Source organism: Cavia porcellus, unplaced genomic scaffold (genome assembly GCF_034190915.1).
Source record: "Cavia porcellus strain 051 isolate PalLab524CR breed Dunkin Hartley unplaced genomic scaffold, mCavPor4.1 scaffold_31, whole genome shotgun sequence".
NCBI lineage: Eukaryota > Metazoa > Chordata > Mammalia > Rodentia > Caviidae > Cavia > Cavia porcellus.
The window spans coordinates 46,273,695-46,287,698 of record NW_026947514.1 but is presented as its reverse complement, the minus strand read 5'-3'; the positions used below and the strand labels follow the sequence as shown (position 1 = coordinate 46,287,698).

At 49.0% G+C, this 14,004-nt stretch overlaps 1 long non-coding RNA gene across 1 annotated transcript in view; it reads right to left on the bottom strand.

Annotated features, from left to right (window-relative positions):
* Positions 1 to 13,912, bottom strand: part of LOC134474223 (uncharacterized) — a 219,978-nt gene extending 206,066 nt beyond the window's left edge. The window contains exon 1 of the long non-coding RNA XR_010044929.1: positions 12,868 to 13,912. This is a non-coding gene — a long non-coding RNA (uncharacterized LOC134474223). The remainder of the gene's footprint in view (positions 1 to 12,867) is intronic.
* Between the last annotated feature and the right edge of the window lie 92 nt (positions 13,913 to 14,004).

Below are 14,004 nucleotides of genomic sequence, written 5' to 3'. Positions count from 1 at the left end.
AACCCTAACCCTAAACCTAAAACTAAATTTAAGCCTAACCCTAACCCTATCCCTAACCCTAAAACTAAGCCTAACTCTAACCCTAACCCTAAACCTAACCCTAAACCTAAGCCTGATCCGTTACGCTAACCCTAACCCTAACCCTAAACCTAAACCTAACCCTAGCCCTAACCCTAAACCTAACCCTAACCCTAACCCTAACACTAACCCTAACCCTAACCCTAACCCTAAACCTAATGTTAACATCTAACCACAAACCTAACCCTAACAATAACCATAACCCTAACCCTACCCTCTAATCCTAATCTTAACCCTTACCCAAACACTAACCCTAACCCTAACCCTAACCCTAAACATAACACTAAAGTTAACTTCGAAACCTAACCCTAAGCCTAAACTTAAGCTTCAACCCTAACCTTAACACTAACCCAAACCGCTAAGCCTAACCTTAACCCTAACCCAAATGCTAACCCTAAATCTAATGTTAACCTCTAACCATAACCCTAAACCTAACCCTAACTCTAAATCTAACGCTAACACTAACCCTAAACTCGAACCGTAACCTTAACCCTAACCTTAACACTAACCTCTAATCCTAAACCTAAACCTAACACTAACCTAAACTTAACATCTAACCTTAACCCTGAACCAAACCCTTAACCTAACCCTAACCATAACACTAACAGTAACCCGAAACCTAACCCTTACCCTAACTCTAACCCTAACCCTAACCCTAACACTAACACTAACCCTATTCCTAAACCTAACCCTATCCCTAACAACTAACCCCTAACCCTAACCATAACGCTAATGCTAGACCTAACGCTAACACTAACCCTTATCCTAAAACTAACCCAACCCTAAACCTAAGGCTAACACTAACACTAACCGTAACACTAACCCTAAACTAAACCCTAACTGTAACCCTAACCCTAACACTAACACTAACCGTAATCCAAACCCTAACACTAAACTCTTACCCTAAACATAACCCTAAAAGTAACCGTAACCCTAACCCTAAACCTATCCTCTAACCCTAACACTAACCCATACACAATAACTAACCCTAACCCTAAACCTAACCCTAACCCTAACACTAACCCTAACCCTAACCCTAATCCTAACCCTAAACCTAAGGTTTAACCGTAACCCTAACCCTAACCCTAACTTCTAAGCCTAAGCCTAAGCCTAACCCTAACCCTACCCCTAACACTAACCCTAACCATAACACAAACCTAACTTCTAACCCTAACCCTAAACCTAAACCTAAACCTCAACCTAACCCTAACCCTAACGCTAACACTAACCCTACCCCTAACCCTAATCCTAACCTTAAACCTAAGGTTTAACCGTAACCCTAACCCTAACCCTAACCTCTAAGCCTAAGCCTAAGCCTAACCCTAACCCTACCCCTAACACTGACCCTAACCATAACACAAACCTAACTTCTAACCCTAACCCTAAACCTAAACTAAACCTCAACCTAACCCTAACCCTAACCCTAACCCTAACCCTAACCCTAATCCTAACCCTAAACCTAGGGTTTAACCGTAACCCTAACCCTAACCCTAACCTCTAAGCCTAAGCCTAACCCTAACCCTACCCCAACACTAACCCTAACCATAACACAAACCTAACTTCTAACCCTAACCCTAAACCTAAACCTCAACCTAACCCTAACGCTAACCCTAACCCTATCCCCAACCCTAAATCTAACCCTAAGCCTCAACCTAATCCTAACCCTAACCATAACGCCAAACCCTAATCCTAATCCTAACCCTAACCCTAACCTAACCCTAATCCTAACCAGAACCCTATCCCTAACATTAACCACTAACCCTAACCCTAACCCTAACACTAATCCTAACCCTAACCCTAATCTTAACCCTAAACCTAAGGTTTAACCTTAACCCTAACCCTAACCCTAACCTCTAAGCCTAAACCTAACCCTAACCCTACCCCTAACGCTAACCCTAACCATAACACAAACCTAACTTCTAACCCTAACCCTAAACCTAAACTAAAACCTCAACCTAACCCTAACCGTAACACTAACCCTAGCTCCAAACCTAAACCTAACGCTAAGCCTCAACCTAATCCTAACCCTAACCATAACGCCAAACCCTAATCCTAATCCTAACCCTAACCCTAACCTAACCCTAACCAGAACCCTATCCCTAACACTTAACCCCTAACCCTAACCCTAACCCTAACCCTAAACCTAAACCTAATGCTAACCCTAATCTTAAAACTAACCCTAACCCTATCCCTTGCCCTAACACCAATCTAATCGTAACCCTAAACCTAAGCATAAACCGAAGCCTAACACTAACCCTATCCCTAACAATTAACCCCTAAACATAACCCTAACCTTAACCCTAACCCTAACCGTAATCCTAACCCTAAACCAAACCCTAAACCTAACCCTAACCCTAACACTAACCCTAACCCTAATACTAAACTCTAACCCTAACCTTAACCCAAACAGTAAACCTAACCCTAAGCCTAAACCTATCCTCTAACCCTAATCCTAACACTTACCCTATCCCTAACTTTAACCCTAACCCTAACCTGAATCTTAACCCTAAACCTAAACCGAACCCTAACCCTAACAAAAACCCTAAACCTTAACTCTAAACCTAACACTATCGCTAACCCTCATCCTAACCCTAACCCAAACTCTAACCCTAACACTAACCTCTAACCCTAAGCATAAACCTAACCATAACCGTAAACTTAACATCTAACCGTAACCTTAACCTAACCCTTAACCTAACCCTAACCCTAACCGTAACACTAACCCTAACCCTAACCCTAACCCTAACTTTAACCCTAACCCTAACCTCAAGACTAACCTTAACAGTAACCCTAACCCTAACACTAAACTCTAACCCTAACTCTAATCCTAACAATAACCCTAACCCTAACACTAAACCTACCCTCTAACTCTAATCCTAATCCTTACCCTATCCCTAACCCTAAAACTAACCCTAAACCTAACCCTAAACCTAAAACTAACCCTAATTCTAACACTTACCGTAACCCTAAACCCTAACCCTAACCGTAACACTATCACTAACCCTAACCGTAACACTAACCCTAAACCTAACCCTAACCCTAACGCTAACCCTAAACCTAAACCTAACACTAAACTCTAACCCTTACCCTAACCCTAACCCTAACCCTAAACCTAACACTTACAATAAACCTTATCCTAAAACTAACCCTAACCCTAACCCTTACCCTAACCCTAACCTAATCATAACCCTAACACTAACCTAACCCAAAGCCTAACCCTAACACTATCTCTAACACCTAACCCCTAAACCTAACCCTAAGCCTAACCTAACCCTAACCCTAACACTAACACTAACCGTAACACTAACCCACCCTAACCCTAACCCTAACCATAATCCTAACACTAAACTCTAACCCTAACCCTAACCCTAACAATAACCGTAACACTAACCCTAAACTTATCCTCTAACCCTAATCCTAACACTTACCCTATCCCTAACCCTAAACCTAAACCTAAATCTAACCATAACCCTAACCATAATCCTAAACTTACCCCTAACCCTAACCCGAACCCTAACCCTAACACTAGACTCTAACGGTAACCCTAACCCTAACTCCAACCCTAAACCTAACCTTACCCCGAACTTCTAACCCTAACCCTAACCCTAAATCTAAGCTTTAACCCTAACCCTAACCCTAACCTTTAAGCCTAACCCTAACCTTAAACCTAACCCTACCCCTAACCCTAAACCTAAACCTAACGTTAACATCTAACCACAAACCTAACCCTAACAATAACCATAACCCTAACCCTACCCTCTAACCCTAATCCTAACCCTTGCCCTAACACTAACCCTAACCCAAACTCTAACCATAAACATAACCCTAAAGCTAACTTTGAAACCTAACCCTAAGACTAAACCTAAGCTTCAACCATAACCAAAACACTAACCCTAACCGCTAAGCCTAACCTTAACCCTAACCCAAATGCGAACCCTAAATCTAACGCTAACCTCTAACCATATCCCTAAACCTAACCCTAACTCTAACCCTAACGCTAACCCTAAACTCGAACCCTAACCCTAACCCTAACACTAACACTAACCACTATTCCTAACCCTAAACCTAACCCTAAACCTAAACCTAACCTTAACCTAACCCTAATACTAAACATACACTAACTCTAACCCTAAACCTAACCCTAACCCTAACTCTAACCCTAACCCCAACACTAACCTTAACACTAACCCTAACCTTAACGCTAAACTCTAACCCTAACCTAACCCTAAAAATAACCCTAACCCTAACACTAAATCTACCCTCTAACGCTAATCCTAACCCTTCCCCTATCCCTAACCCTAACCCTAAACCTAACCCTAAACCTAAACCTAATCCTAACCCTAACACTTACCATAACCCTAAACCCTAACCCTAACCCTATCACTAACCCTAACTATAACACTAACCCTAAACCTAACCCTAACCCTAACCCTTACCATAACACTAACCCTAACCCTAACCGTAATCTAACCCTAACACTAACCCCTAATGCCAATCCCTAATCCTAACCCTAACCCTAACCCTAACACTAACCCTAACCCTAACCCTATCCCTAACACCTAACCCCTAACCCTAACCCTAAATCTAATGCTAACACTAACCCTTATCCTAAACTAACCCCAACCCTAACACTAACACTAACACTAACCCTAACCCTAACCCTAACCCTAACCCTAACTCTAACCCTAACCCTAGCACTAAACTCTAACCCTAACCCTAACAATAACCGTAACCCTAACCCTAAACCTATCCTCTAACCCTAACCCCTAACCCTAACCCTATCCCTAACAATAACCCTAAACCTAAACCTAAACCTAAACCTTACAATAACCCTAACCCTAATCATAACCCTAACCCTAAACCTAAACCTAAGCTTTAACCCTAATCCCAACCCTAACCTCTAAGCCTAACCCAAACCCTAACCATAACCCTAACCTTAACCCTAACACAAACCTCACTTCTAACACTAACACTAAACCTAACACTAAACCTCAACCTAACCCTAAACCGAAACCTAAGCCTCAACCTAATCCTAACCCTAACCATAATGCCAAACCCTAATCCTAATCCTAACCCTAACCCTAACCTAACCCTAACCATAACCCTATCCCTAACACCTAACCACTAACACTAACCCTAACCCTAACCCTAATCCTAAACCTAAACCTAATGCTAACCCTAATCCTAAAACTAACCCTAACCCTATCTCTTACCCTAACACTAACCTAATCGAAACCCTAAACCTAACCATAACCCGAAGCCTAACACTAACCCTATCCCTAACAACTAACCCCTAAACATAGCCCTAACCTTAACAGTAACCCTAACCGTAAACCTAACCCTAACCCTAACCCTAACCCTAAACCTAACTCTAACCCTAACCCTAAGCTTAACACTAACCCTAACCCTAATACTAAACTCTAACCCTAACCTTAACCCAAACAATAACCCTAACCCTAAGCCTAAACCTATCCTCTAAGCCTAATCCTAACCCTTACCATATCCCTAACCCTAACCCTAACCTGAATCCTAACCCTAAACCTAAACCGAACCCTAACTCTAACCCTAACAGAAACGCTAAACCCTAACTCTAACCCTAACAGTATCCCTAACCTTCATCCTAACCCTAACCCTAACTGTAATCCTAACACTAACCTCTAACCCTAACCATAAACTTAAAATCTAACCCTAACCTTAACCTAACCCTAACCGTAACACTAACCCTAACCTAAACCTAACCCTAACCCTAACCCCAACACTAACCTTAACACTAACCCTAACCCTAACACTAAACTCTAACCCTAACCCTAATCCTAACAATAACCCTAACCCTAACACTAAACTTATCCTCTAACTCTAATCCTAATCCTTACCTTATCCCTAACCCTAACCCTAACCCTAAACCTAACCCTAAACCTAAAACTAACCCTAACCCTAACCCTAACCCTAACTCTAACCCTAACACTATCACTAACCCTAATCATAACACTAACCCTAAACCTAACCCTAACCCTAAACCTAAACCTAAACCTAACACTAAACTCTAACCCTAACCCTACCCTAACCCTAACCCTAACCCTAACCCTAAACCTAACGCTAACAACTAAACCTTATCCTAAAACACCACTCCTAATTTTCACCTTCCTGGTGCTGACCCTCCCCCAGTGCTGACCCATCTGGTGTTGACCCCACTCCTACTTTTCACATTCCTACTGCTGATCGCCCCTGGTACCGATGCCCCTGGTGTTGACACCCCCCTGGTGCTGACCCATCCCTGGTACTGACCCCCACTGGTGATGACCACCCCTGTGGTTGACCCCACTCCTACTTTTCAACTTTTAGTGCTTATCCCACCTCATGCTGACCCCTGCCTGGTGCTGACCCCCTGCCGGGTGTTGACCCACTCCTACTTTTGACCTTCCTGGTCCTGACCCTCCCTTGCTGTTCACCGGCCCCTGGTGCTGATGTCCCCTTGTGCTGACACCCCCCCTGATGTTGACCCCATCGTACTTTTCACTTTCCTGGTGCTGAACCCCCTGGTATTGATCCCACTCCTATTTTTCACCTTCCTGCTGTTAACCACCACCTGGTGTTGACCCCTGTGCTGAGCCCCCCGCCCCCGGTGTTAACCCCACTCTTACTTTTCATCTTCTTCATGCTGACTTCCCCTGGTGCTGACCCCCCCCCTTGGTGTTGAGCCCCCCTGGTGCTGAGCCCCCTGGTCCTGAACCCCACCTTGGTGCTCACCAGCGGGGGCTGGTGCTGACCCCCCTTGGTGTTGACCCCAAACCTACTGTTCACCTTCCTGGTGCTGACATCCCCTGGTGTTGACCCCACTCCTACTGTTCACCTTCCTGGTGCTGACCCTCCCTGGTGCTGAACTACTCCTGGTGGTGACCCTCCCCTGATGTTGACCTCACTCCTACTTTTCATCCTGGTGTTGGCCCAACCCGTGGTGTTGACCACCCCCTGTTGCTGACCACCCATGATGCTGACACCCCCTGCTGTTGACCCTACTCCTACTTTTCAAATTCCTGGTGCTGACAACCCCACCCCCCAGTGCCGACCCCCTCCTGGTGCTGAGGCTGCTCCTGGTGCTGACCTCCCCTGGTGTTGACCCCAGTCCTACTTTTCACATCCTGGTGCTGACCACTCCCTGGTGCTCACTCCCCCAGGGCTGAACTCCCCTGGGGCCGATCCCCCCATGGTGCTGACACCCTCTGTTTTTGACACTCTCCTGGTGCTGACCCCCCCCTGGTGCTGACCCCCCCTGGTGTTGAGCCCCTTGTGCTGACCCTCCCCTGGTGCTGACACCTGCCTTTTGTTGACCCCACTCCTACTTTTCACCTTTTTGGTGCTGCCCCCCCCCCTCCGTATTGACATCCTGTGGTGCTGATTCCACCCCTGGTTTTGACCCTACTCCTACTTTTGACATTCCTGGTGCTGATACCCCACCCTGCTGTTGAACCCCACCCTGGGGCTGACCTCCCACTGGTGTTGACCCCAATCCTACTTTTCACATTCCTGTTGCTGAACCTCCTTGTATTGACGCTCCCTGGTGATGACTCCCCCTGGTGCTGACCCCCCCGCCGTGGTGCTGACCCCACTCCTGGTGCTGACCCCACTCCTGGTGCTGACCCCACCATGGTATTGACCCCCACATTGTGCTGACCCAGCAAGCAGATGACATGCTACCAAAAATTTTCTGCTCCTTGCCATTGTCTGACATAAGCAGTGATGCTTGTAACTGTTCAATCCAAAACACTCAAACCTGATCAATGATACACAGAAATTCAAAAGCAATATATTCCTTTTATTTTCTACATTTCTTTATGGAAATGTAGAACATCATCATTTCCAAGTCAAACTGAACAGAAATGCTTGGTAATTGATGTAAACAGAGCAATTATGATCATTCCTCCATCATTCAGAAAGTAAATAAAATATTGGACATATACATATGTTCTGCTAATCGAAAATGCAAAAACAAAAATAACCAAATAATCCTCTGGATTCAATGTGAAAGACTAATTTAGTTTATAATAAATACATGGAATCACATGGAAGATCTATCAGTGAAAGCCATAAAAGAATATTGTTCCAAATACCAATAAGTAAGTTATACCAAATAAGTAAGTTTATAATATCAGTACAGAGTGATGGCATTATAGGCCTTCAAGACAGATGACAGGGAAATCAAAAATAGCTGGCACAATGTCTCTTGCTCTCTTCAAAATAGTTGTCTATACTTCAAGTATGTTGAAAATAAACAATGCAATACAGAATAATTTGACTCTATATTAAGAATAATGACATTACTGTATTTCACAGCACGATTGTACGGAATCAGCAATGGATACCATAATGTCTCATTTTCTTCAAAGAAGCTGTTCATTTCATCATGAATTATATAATTGATTCTCATAAACTGTTTAGGAGAAGTTATATGCATGTAAAAATTGCTACATGTGTACCTATCCTTTCTATATTAGAGGAAAAAGCAAAAACAATAAAGCAAAACAAATTACTAGAAAAACATGAACCAAAATAGACAAATAAATAACAGTAGCAAAGAGCCCAAAACACTGAAAATATAGGTCTTCAAAACAACGATGTAGGAGCATAACTTGCTTTGTTAATTTACATAAAGATCAAGAATTCCTCAGATCACCATACCCTAACATTCACAAATGTTCCATTCCTAGGAATGTTCACTATTTTCTTTCAGAACTTACAGAATTTGTAGAACAATCACCTTAGCTATCCTGTGTGTTCCAGTCAACACCAGGGGAGGTCAGCAACGGGGGTGGGGGGTGTTTCAGCAACAGGGGCGGGGTCAACACCAGGAGAGCATGAGCACGGGGGGGGGGGGGGTCAGCTCCAGGGGGGATCATGACCAAGAAGGTGAAAAGTTGGAGTGGCATCAACCCCAGGGGAGTGTCAGCACTGGGGCAGTCAGCAAAAGGGTGTGAGTCAACACCAGCAGGAGCTTAGCACCAGGAAGGTGAAAAGTAGGGGTGGGGTCAACACTGGGTGGGGATCAGCACGAAGAGGGTGTCAACACCAGGGGCTGGTGAGCACCAGATAGATGAAAAGTAGGAGTGGGGTCAGCACCAGGTGCGGTCAGTACTGGGGGGGGGGGGTCAGTACTAGGGGTTGGTAAACAACAGGAAGGTGAAAAGTAGGATTAGGGTCAACACCAGGGGTTGGTCAGCACCAGGAAAGTGAAAAGTACTAGTGGGTCAAAATGAGAGGATGGTCAGAACCAGGGGGTCTCAGCACCGCGGAGGGGTTAACACCAGGGGGATCAGTAACAAGAAGGTGAAAAGTAGGAGGGGGGTCAACACCAGGTGGGGGTTCTGCACCACGGGGTGCAGAACCACGGGGGGTCAGCACAGGGGTGGTGTCTACACAGGGGGAGGAGGGGATCAGCACCAGGAGGGGTCAGCACCAGGGTGGGGTCAGCACTAGGGGGGTGTCAGCAAAAGAGGAGGGTCAGCAGCAGGGGAGGTTCAGCATCAGGAAATGAAAAGTAGAAGCAGGGTCAACACCAGGGAGGGGTCAGCACCAGGGGGGTTCAGCACTAGGAAGGTGAAATGTAACACTGGGGTCAACACTGCGGGGGGGGGGGGGTCAGCACCAGGTTAGGGGTCAAAACCAGGGTGGGTCACCACCAGAAAGGAGAATAGTAGGAGTGGGGTCAACAACAGGGGGGTTTCAGCATGGGGGGGGGGGTCAGTACCAGAGGGGGATCAGCAGCACGGTGGGCTCAGCACCAGGAAGATGAAAAGTAGGAGTGGGGTCAAGATCAAGGGGTGGTCAGCACTAGGGGGGCTCAGCACCAGAAAGTGAAAAGTAGGAGTGGGGACAACACTAAGGAGGGGTCAGCACCAGAGGAGGGTAAAAACAAGGGGGTCAATACCATGGGGCGGTCAGCATCAGGAAGGTGATAAGTAGGAGTGGGTTCAAGACCAGGTTGAGGGGGAGTCAGCACCAGGTCTTGTTCAGCCCCAGGGGGGTTCAGAAACAGGAAGGAGGAAAGTATGCATGGGGTCATCACTGGGGGTGTCAGCACTGTGTGGCCTCAGCATTGGGGTGGGTCAGCACCAGCGGTGGTCAACAACAGGAGGGGGTCAGCACCAGGAAGGTGAAAAGCACAGGGGTGGGGCAACAGCAGCAAGGGGTCAGGATCAGATGGGTATCAGCAGCAGGGGTGGTGAAGACCAGGGGGTGTCAGCACCAGTAGGGGGTGAGCACCAGGAGGAGTCAGCACGAAGAAGGTGAAAAGTATGAGCGGGCTCAACATCACAGGGGGTCAGCACCAGGAAGGTCAAAAGTAGGAATGGGGTCAAAACCTCGGGGGTGTCAGAAGCAGGGGGTGTCAAAACCAGGGGAGAGTCAGGACCAGGAAGGGGAAAAGTAGGACTGGGTTCAAAACCAGGAGTCCGGTCAGCACCAGGGGGCGGTGAACACCAGAGGGGGTGTCAGCACCAGGAAGTTGGAAAATAGGAGTAGGTTCAACACTAGGGGGAGATCAGCCCGGGGGGAGGGGGGCTGTTCAGCACCAGGGGGTTCAGCACCAGGGGCGGTTCAGCACCAGGAAAGTAAAAAGTAGGAGTGGGGTCAACACCAGGGTGGGGGTCAGCACGGGGGGGGGGGGGGATCAGCACCAGGAAGGTGAAAAGTAGAAGTTGGTTCAACACCAGGGGTTCGATCAGCACCAGGGGGGCCAGCACCAGGGGCTTCAGCATCGGGGGTGTCAGCACCAGGTAGGTGCAAAGTAGGAGTGGGATCAACACCAACGGGGGTCAGCCTCAGTGGGGGAGTCAACACCAGGTGGGGTCAGCACCAGAAAAGTGAAAAGTAGGAGTGGGGTGAACAGAAGAGAGGTGTCAGCACCGGGGGACAGTCAGCACAAGGGGGATCAGCACCAGGAAGGTGAAAAGTAGAAGGGGGATCAGCACCAGGAAGGTGAAAAGTAGATGGGGGGGTCAACACCAGGGAGGGGTCAGTTCCAGGAGGATGTCAGCACCAGGAAGGTGAAAAGGAGGAATGGGGTCAACACCAGGGGATTGTCAGAACGAGGGTGGGGGTCAACACCAGCAGGGGTCAGCACGAGGCAGGTAAAAAGTAGGATGGGGGAGGGGGTGGGAGGGGTCAACACCAGGGGTACTGACCCCCCTCTGGGGCTGAGCCCCCTTCTGGTGCTGACCCCCCCTGGTGTTGACCCCACGCCTACTTTTCACATTCCTGGTACTGATCCCCCCAGGTGCTGACCGCCCCCGCCCCAGGTTCTCACACCCCTCTGCTGTTCACCCCACTCCTGGTTTTCACTTTTCTGGTGCTGATCCACCCTGGTGTTGACCTGGTCTTGAGCGGACTCCTACTTTTCACCTTCCTGGTGCTGACACCGCCCTGGTTCTGCCCTCCCCCCCTCCACCCCGTGCTGACCAACCCTGTTGACCCCACTCCTACTTTGCACTTTCTGGTGCTGACCCCCTCTAGTGCTGAAACCCCCCCCCCCGTGCTGACCACCCCTGGTTTTGACCTCACTCCTACTTTTCACCTTCCTGTTTCTGACCCCACCCTGGTGTTGACCTCCCTGGTGTTTACCCCCCCCCATGTTGACCCCACTCCTACTTTTCACTTTCATGGTGCTCACTCTCCCCTGGTGTCGACCCCCCCATGCTGACTCCCATCCGGTGTTGACCCCCCCTGCTGGTGACCCCCGGGTGTTGAACCCGTGTTGCTGACACACACACACACACACACACACACCCTTGTTGACACCATGCCTACTTTTCAACTTCCTGGCACTGACCACCCCTGGTGGTGATCTCCCCCTCCCATGCTGACCCCCCTCCTGCTTCTCAACTTCCTGGTGATGACCCCCCCCCCGGTGCTGCCCACCACCCTGGAGCTGCCCCCCCCTTGTACTGACCCCCTTCCTGCCTCCCCTCTTCCTGTTGCTCCCCCACCCCGTGCGTACCCCCCCTTGCGGCTCCCCTGGTTCTGACACCCCTCCTGCCTTTTACTTTCCTTGTGCTGCCCCCTCCCTGCTGCTGAACCCCCGCTGGTGCTGACCTCCACCTGGTGCTGCAACCCCCCTGGTGCTGCCCTGCCTCCTGGTGCTGACCCCCCCTCCCGCCCCAGGTGCTGACCAACCTCCTGCCTCTCACCTTCCTGGTGCTGACTCCCCCCAGGCCCCCGCCTGGTGCTGCTCCCCCCCCCGTGCTGGCCCCTTGGTGCTGATCCCCCCCCCTCGTGCTGACCCCCCCTCCTGCTTCGCACCTTCTTGGTGCTAACCCCCTTCCTCCCCCTCCCTCGTGCTGAACCTCCCTGTTGTTTCCACACCCTGGTGCTGCCCCTCTCCTGGTGCTGATCCCCCTTCTGCTTCTGAGCCCTGTTTCTGGGCGCCCTCCTCCCTTCTATGCCCCTCCCCACTACGCGACAGGTCCTTCCCAAAAGAAATGTGTCGCATGCTGTGTGTCTGGGATCTACTTCTCTGATTGTGAATTGCAGAGAAATTCCACCTCGGGTGGTTTTGCAGTGGCGCCCTCTCGTGGCCACAGGATGCAATAGGCGGCGGCCTCAGAGCTCTGAGGCAGGAAATGCCAGCCTCCAAAGCCTGTGGCACCTTTGGACCAGAGACTCTAATGGCGATCGGTTGGGCACTCTCATGGTCCAAGGGAGTCGTGAGCATAGATAGATAGATAGATAGATAGATAGATAGATAGATAGATAGATAGATAGATAGATAGATACACACATACATACATACATACATACCTAGAATGCACAGGCTTGCTGGCTTGCTCGCTAGCCTCGAGATTCCTCTATGGAGTGCACAGGCAGGCCGCCGAGCCCCAAGGCCGGTCGGTGAAGGGCCAAGCAGAGCGAGCGGTGCCAGGTTTCTGCGGGTCGAGAAGAGAGAGAGAGAGGGAGAGAGCCCGATGCCTGCCTAGAGTGAGTGAGTGACCTGAGCGTGGGGTGGGTGCTTAGCCACGGCACTGAGACCGAACGGCGTCCTTTCAGTTTCTGGAGATAGAGGGAGGCAGGGAGGGAGCCGGTGCTGGCCAGTAAAGTGAGGGACCCGACTGTGGGGGGCTTAGGCACCTGAGCAAGGGCACCAAGGAGACAGAGGAAGACAGATATGTTGGGAGACGGAGAGGCACAGAGATACAGCAAGACGCAGAAAAAGATACAGAGACAGAGAGACACGGAGGCTCATTGAAGAAAATGAGAGAGAGAGTCAAAAAAGAACAAGAAGGGATGGGACGTAGAGTGTGGGGTGGGTATGGAATTGCAGAGCTCTCGCTCGCCGGCCAGAAGGGCCACACCTACAGACAGCTAAGCCAGTTTGCCAGTGCTCAGTCAGCGACAGGCTCGCCCTGGTGTGTGGCCACAGAGTGACTGCGTGAGCTAGAGATGTGGGAGGAGAGAGGAGACGGAAGAGAAGAGCGAAGAGAGAAAGAGAGAGACAGACAGACAGACGGACGGACAAAAAGAAAAGACGAAAACAGAAGAAACTGGCCCCTGAAAGATCTGAGAAGCAAAAAGATAATGCAGGGAATCAGACCTATGACCACCCCTTCGGCCCAAGTGAGCTGAATGTCTAACCAGGCTGTGCACACATAGAGTGAGTGTTGTAAGAGAGATAAGATATGGTCACTGAGAGACCTCAGCAGTCCAAAGGTTATGCAAGGTGGGAAGCTGGCCTCTTTGTTTCCTCTCTCATTCACGTATTTATTGATTTGTTAGTTTGTTCCTTCGTTCCTTGGTTCATTCGTTCTCTAGCCGCCTCTTCCTTCGCCCCAGCCCCCGATTCTAGGTCCCTGACGCCCCAGCGAACGCATGCCCCTCGACTCTCTCTTGGGTGGGCAGGACGTATTTGTCGCGGGCCTACCACTAAAATCCGTCTTTGCT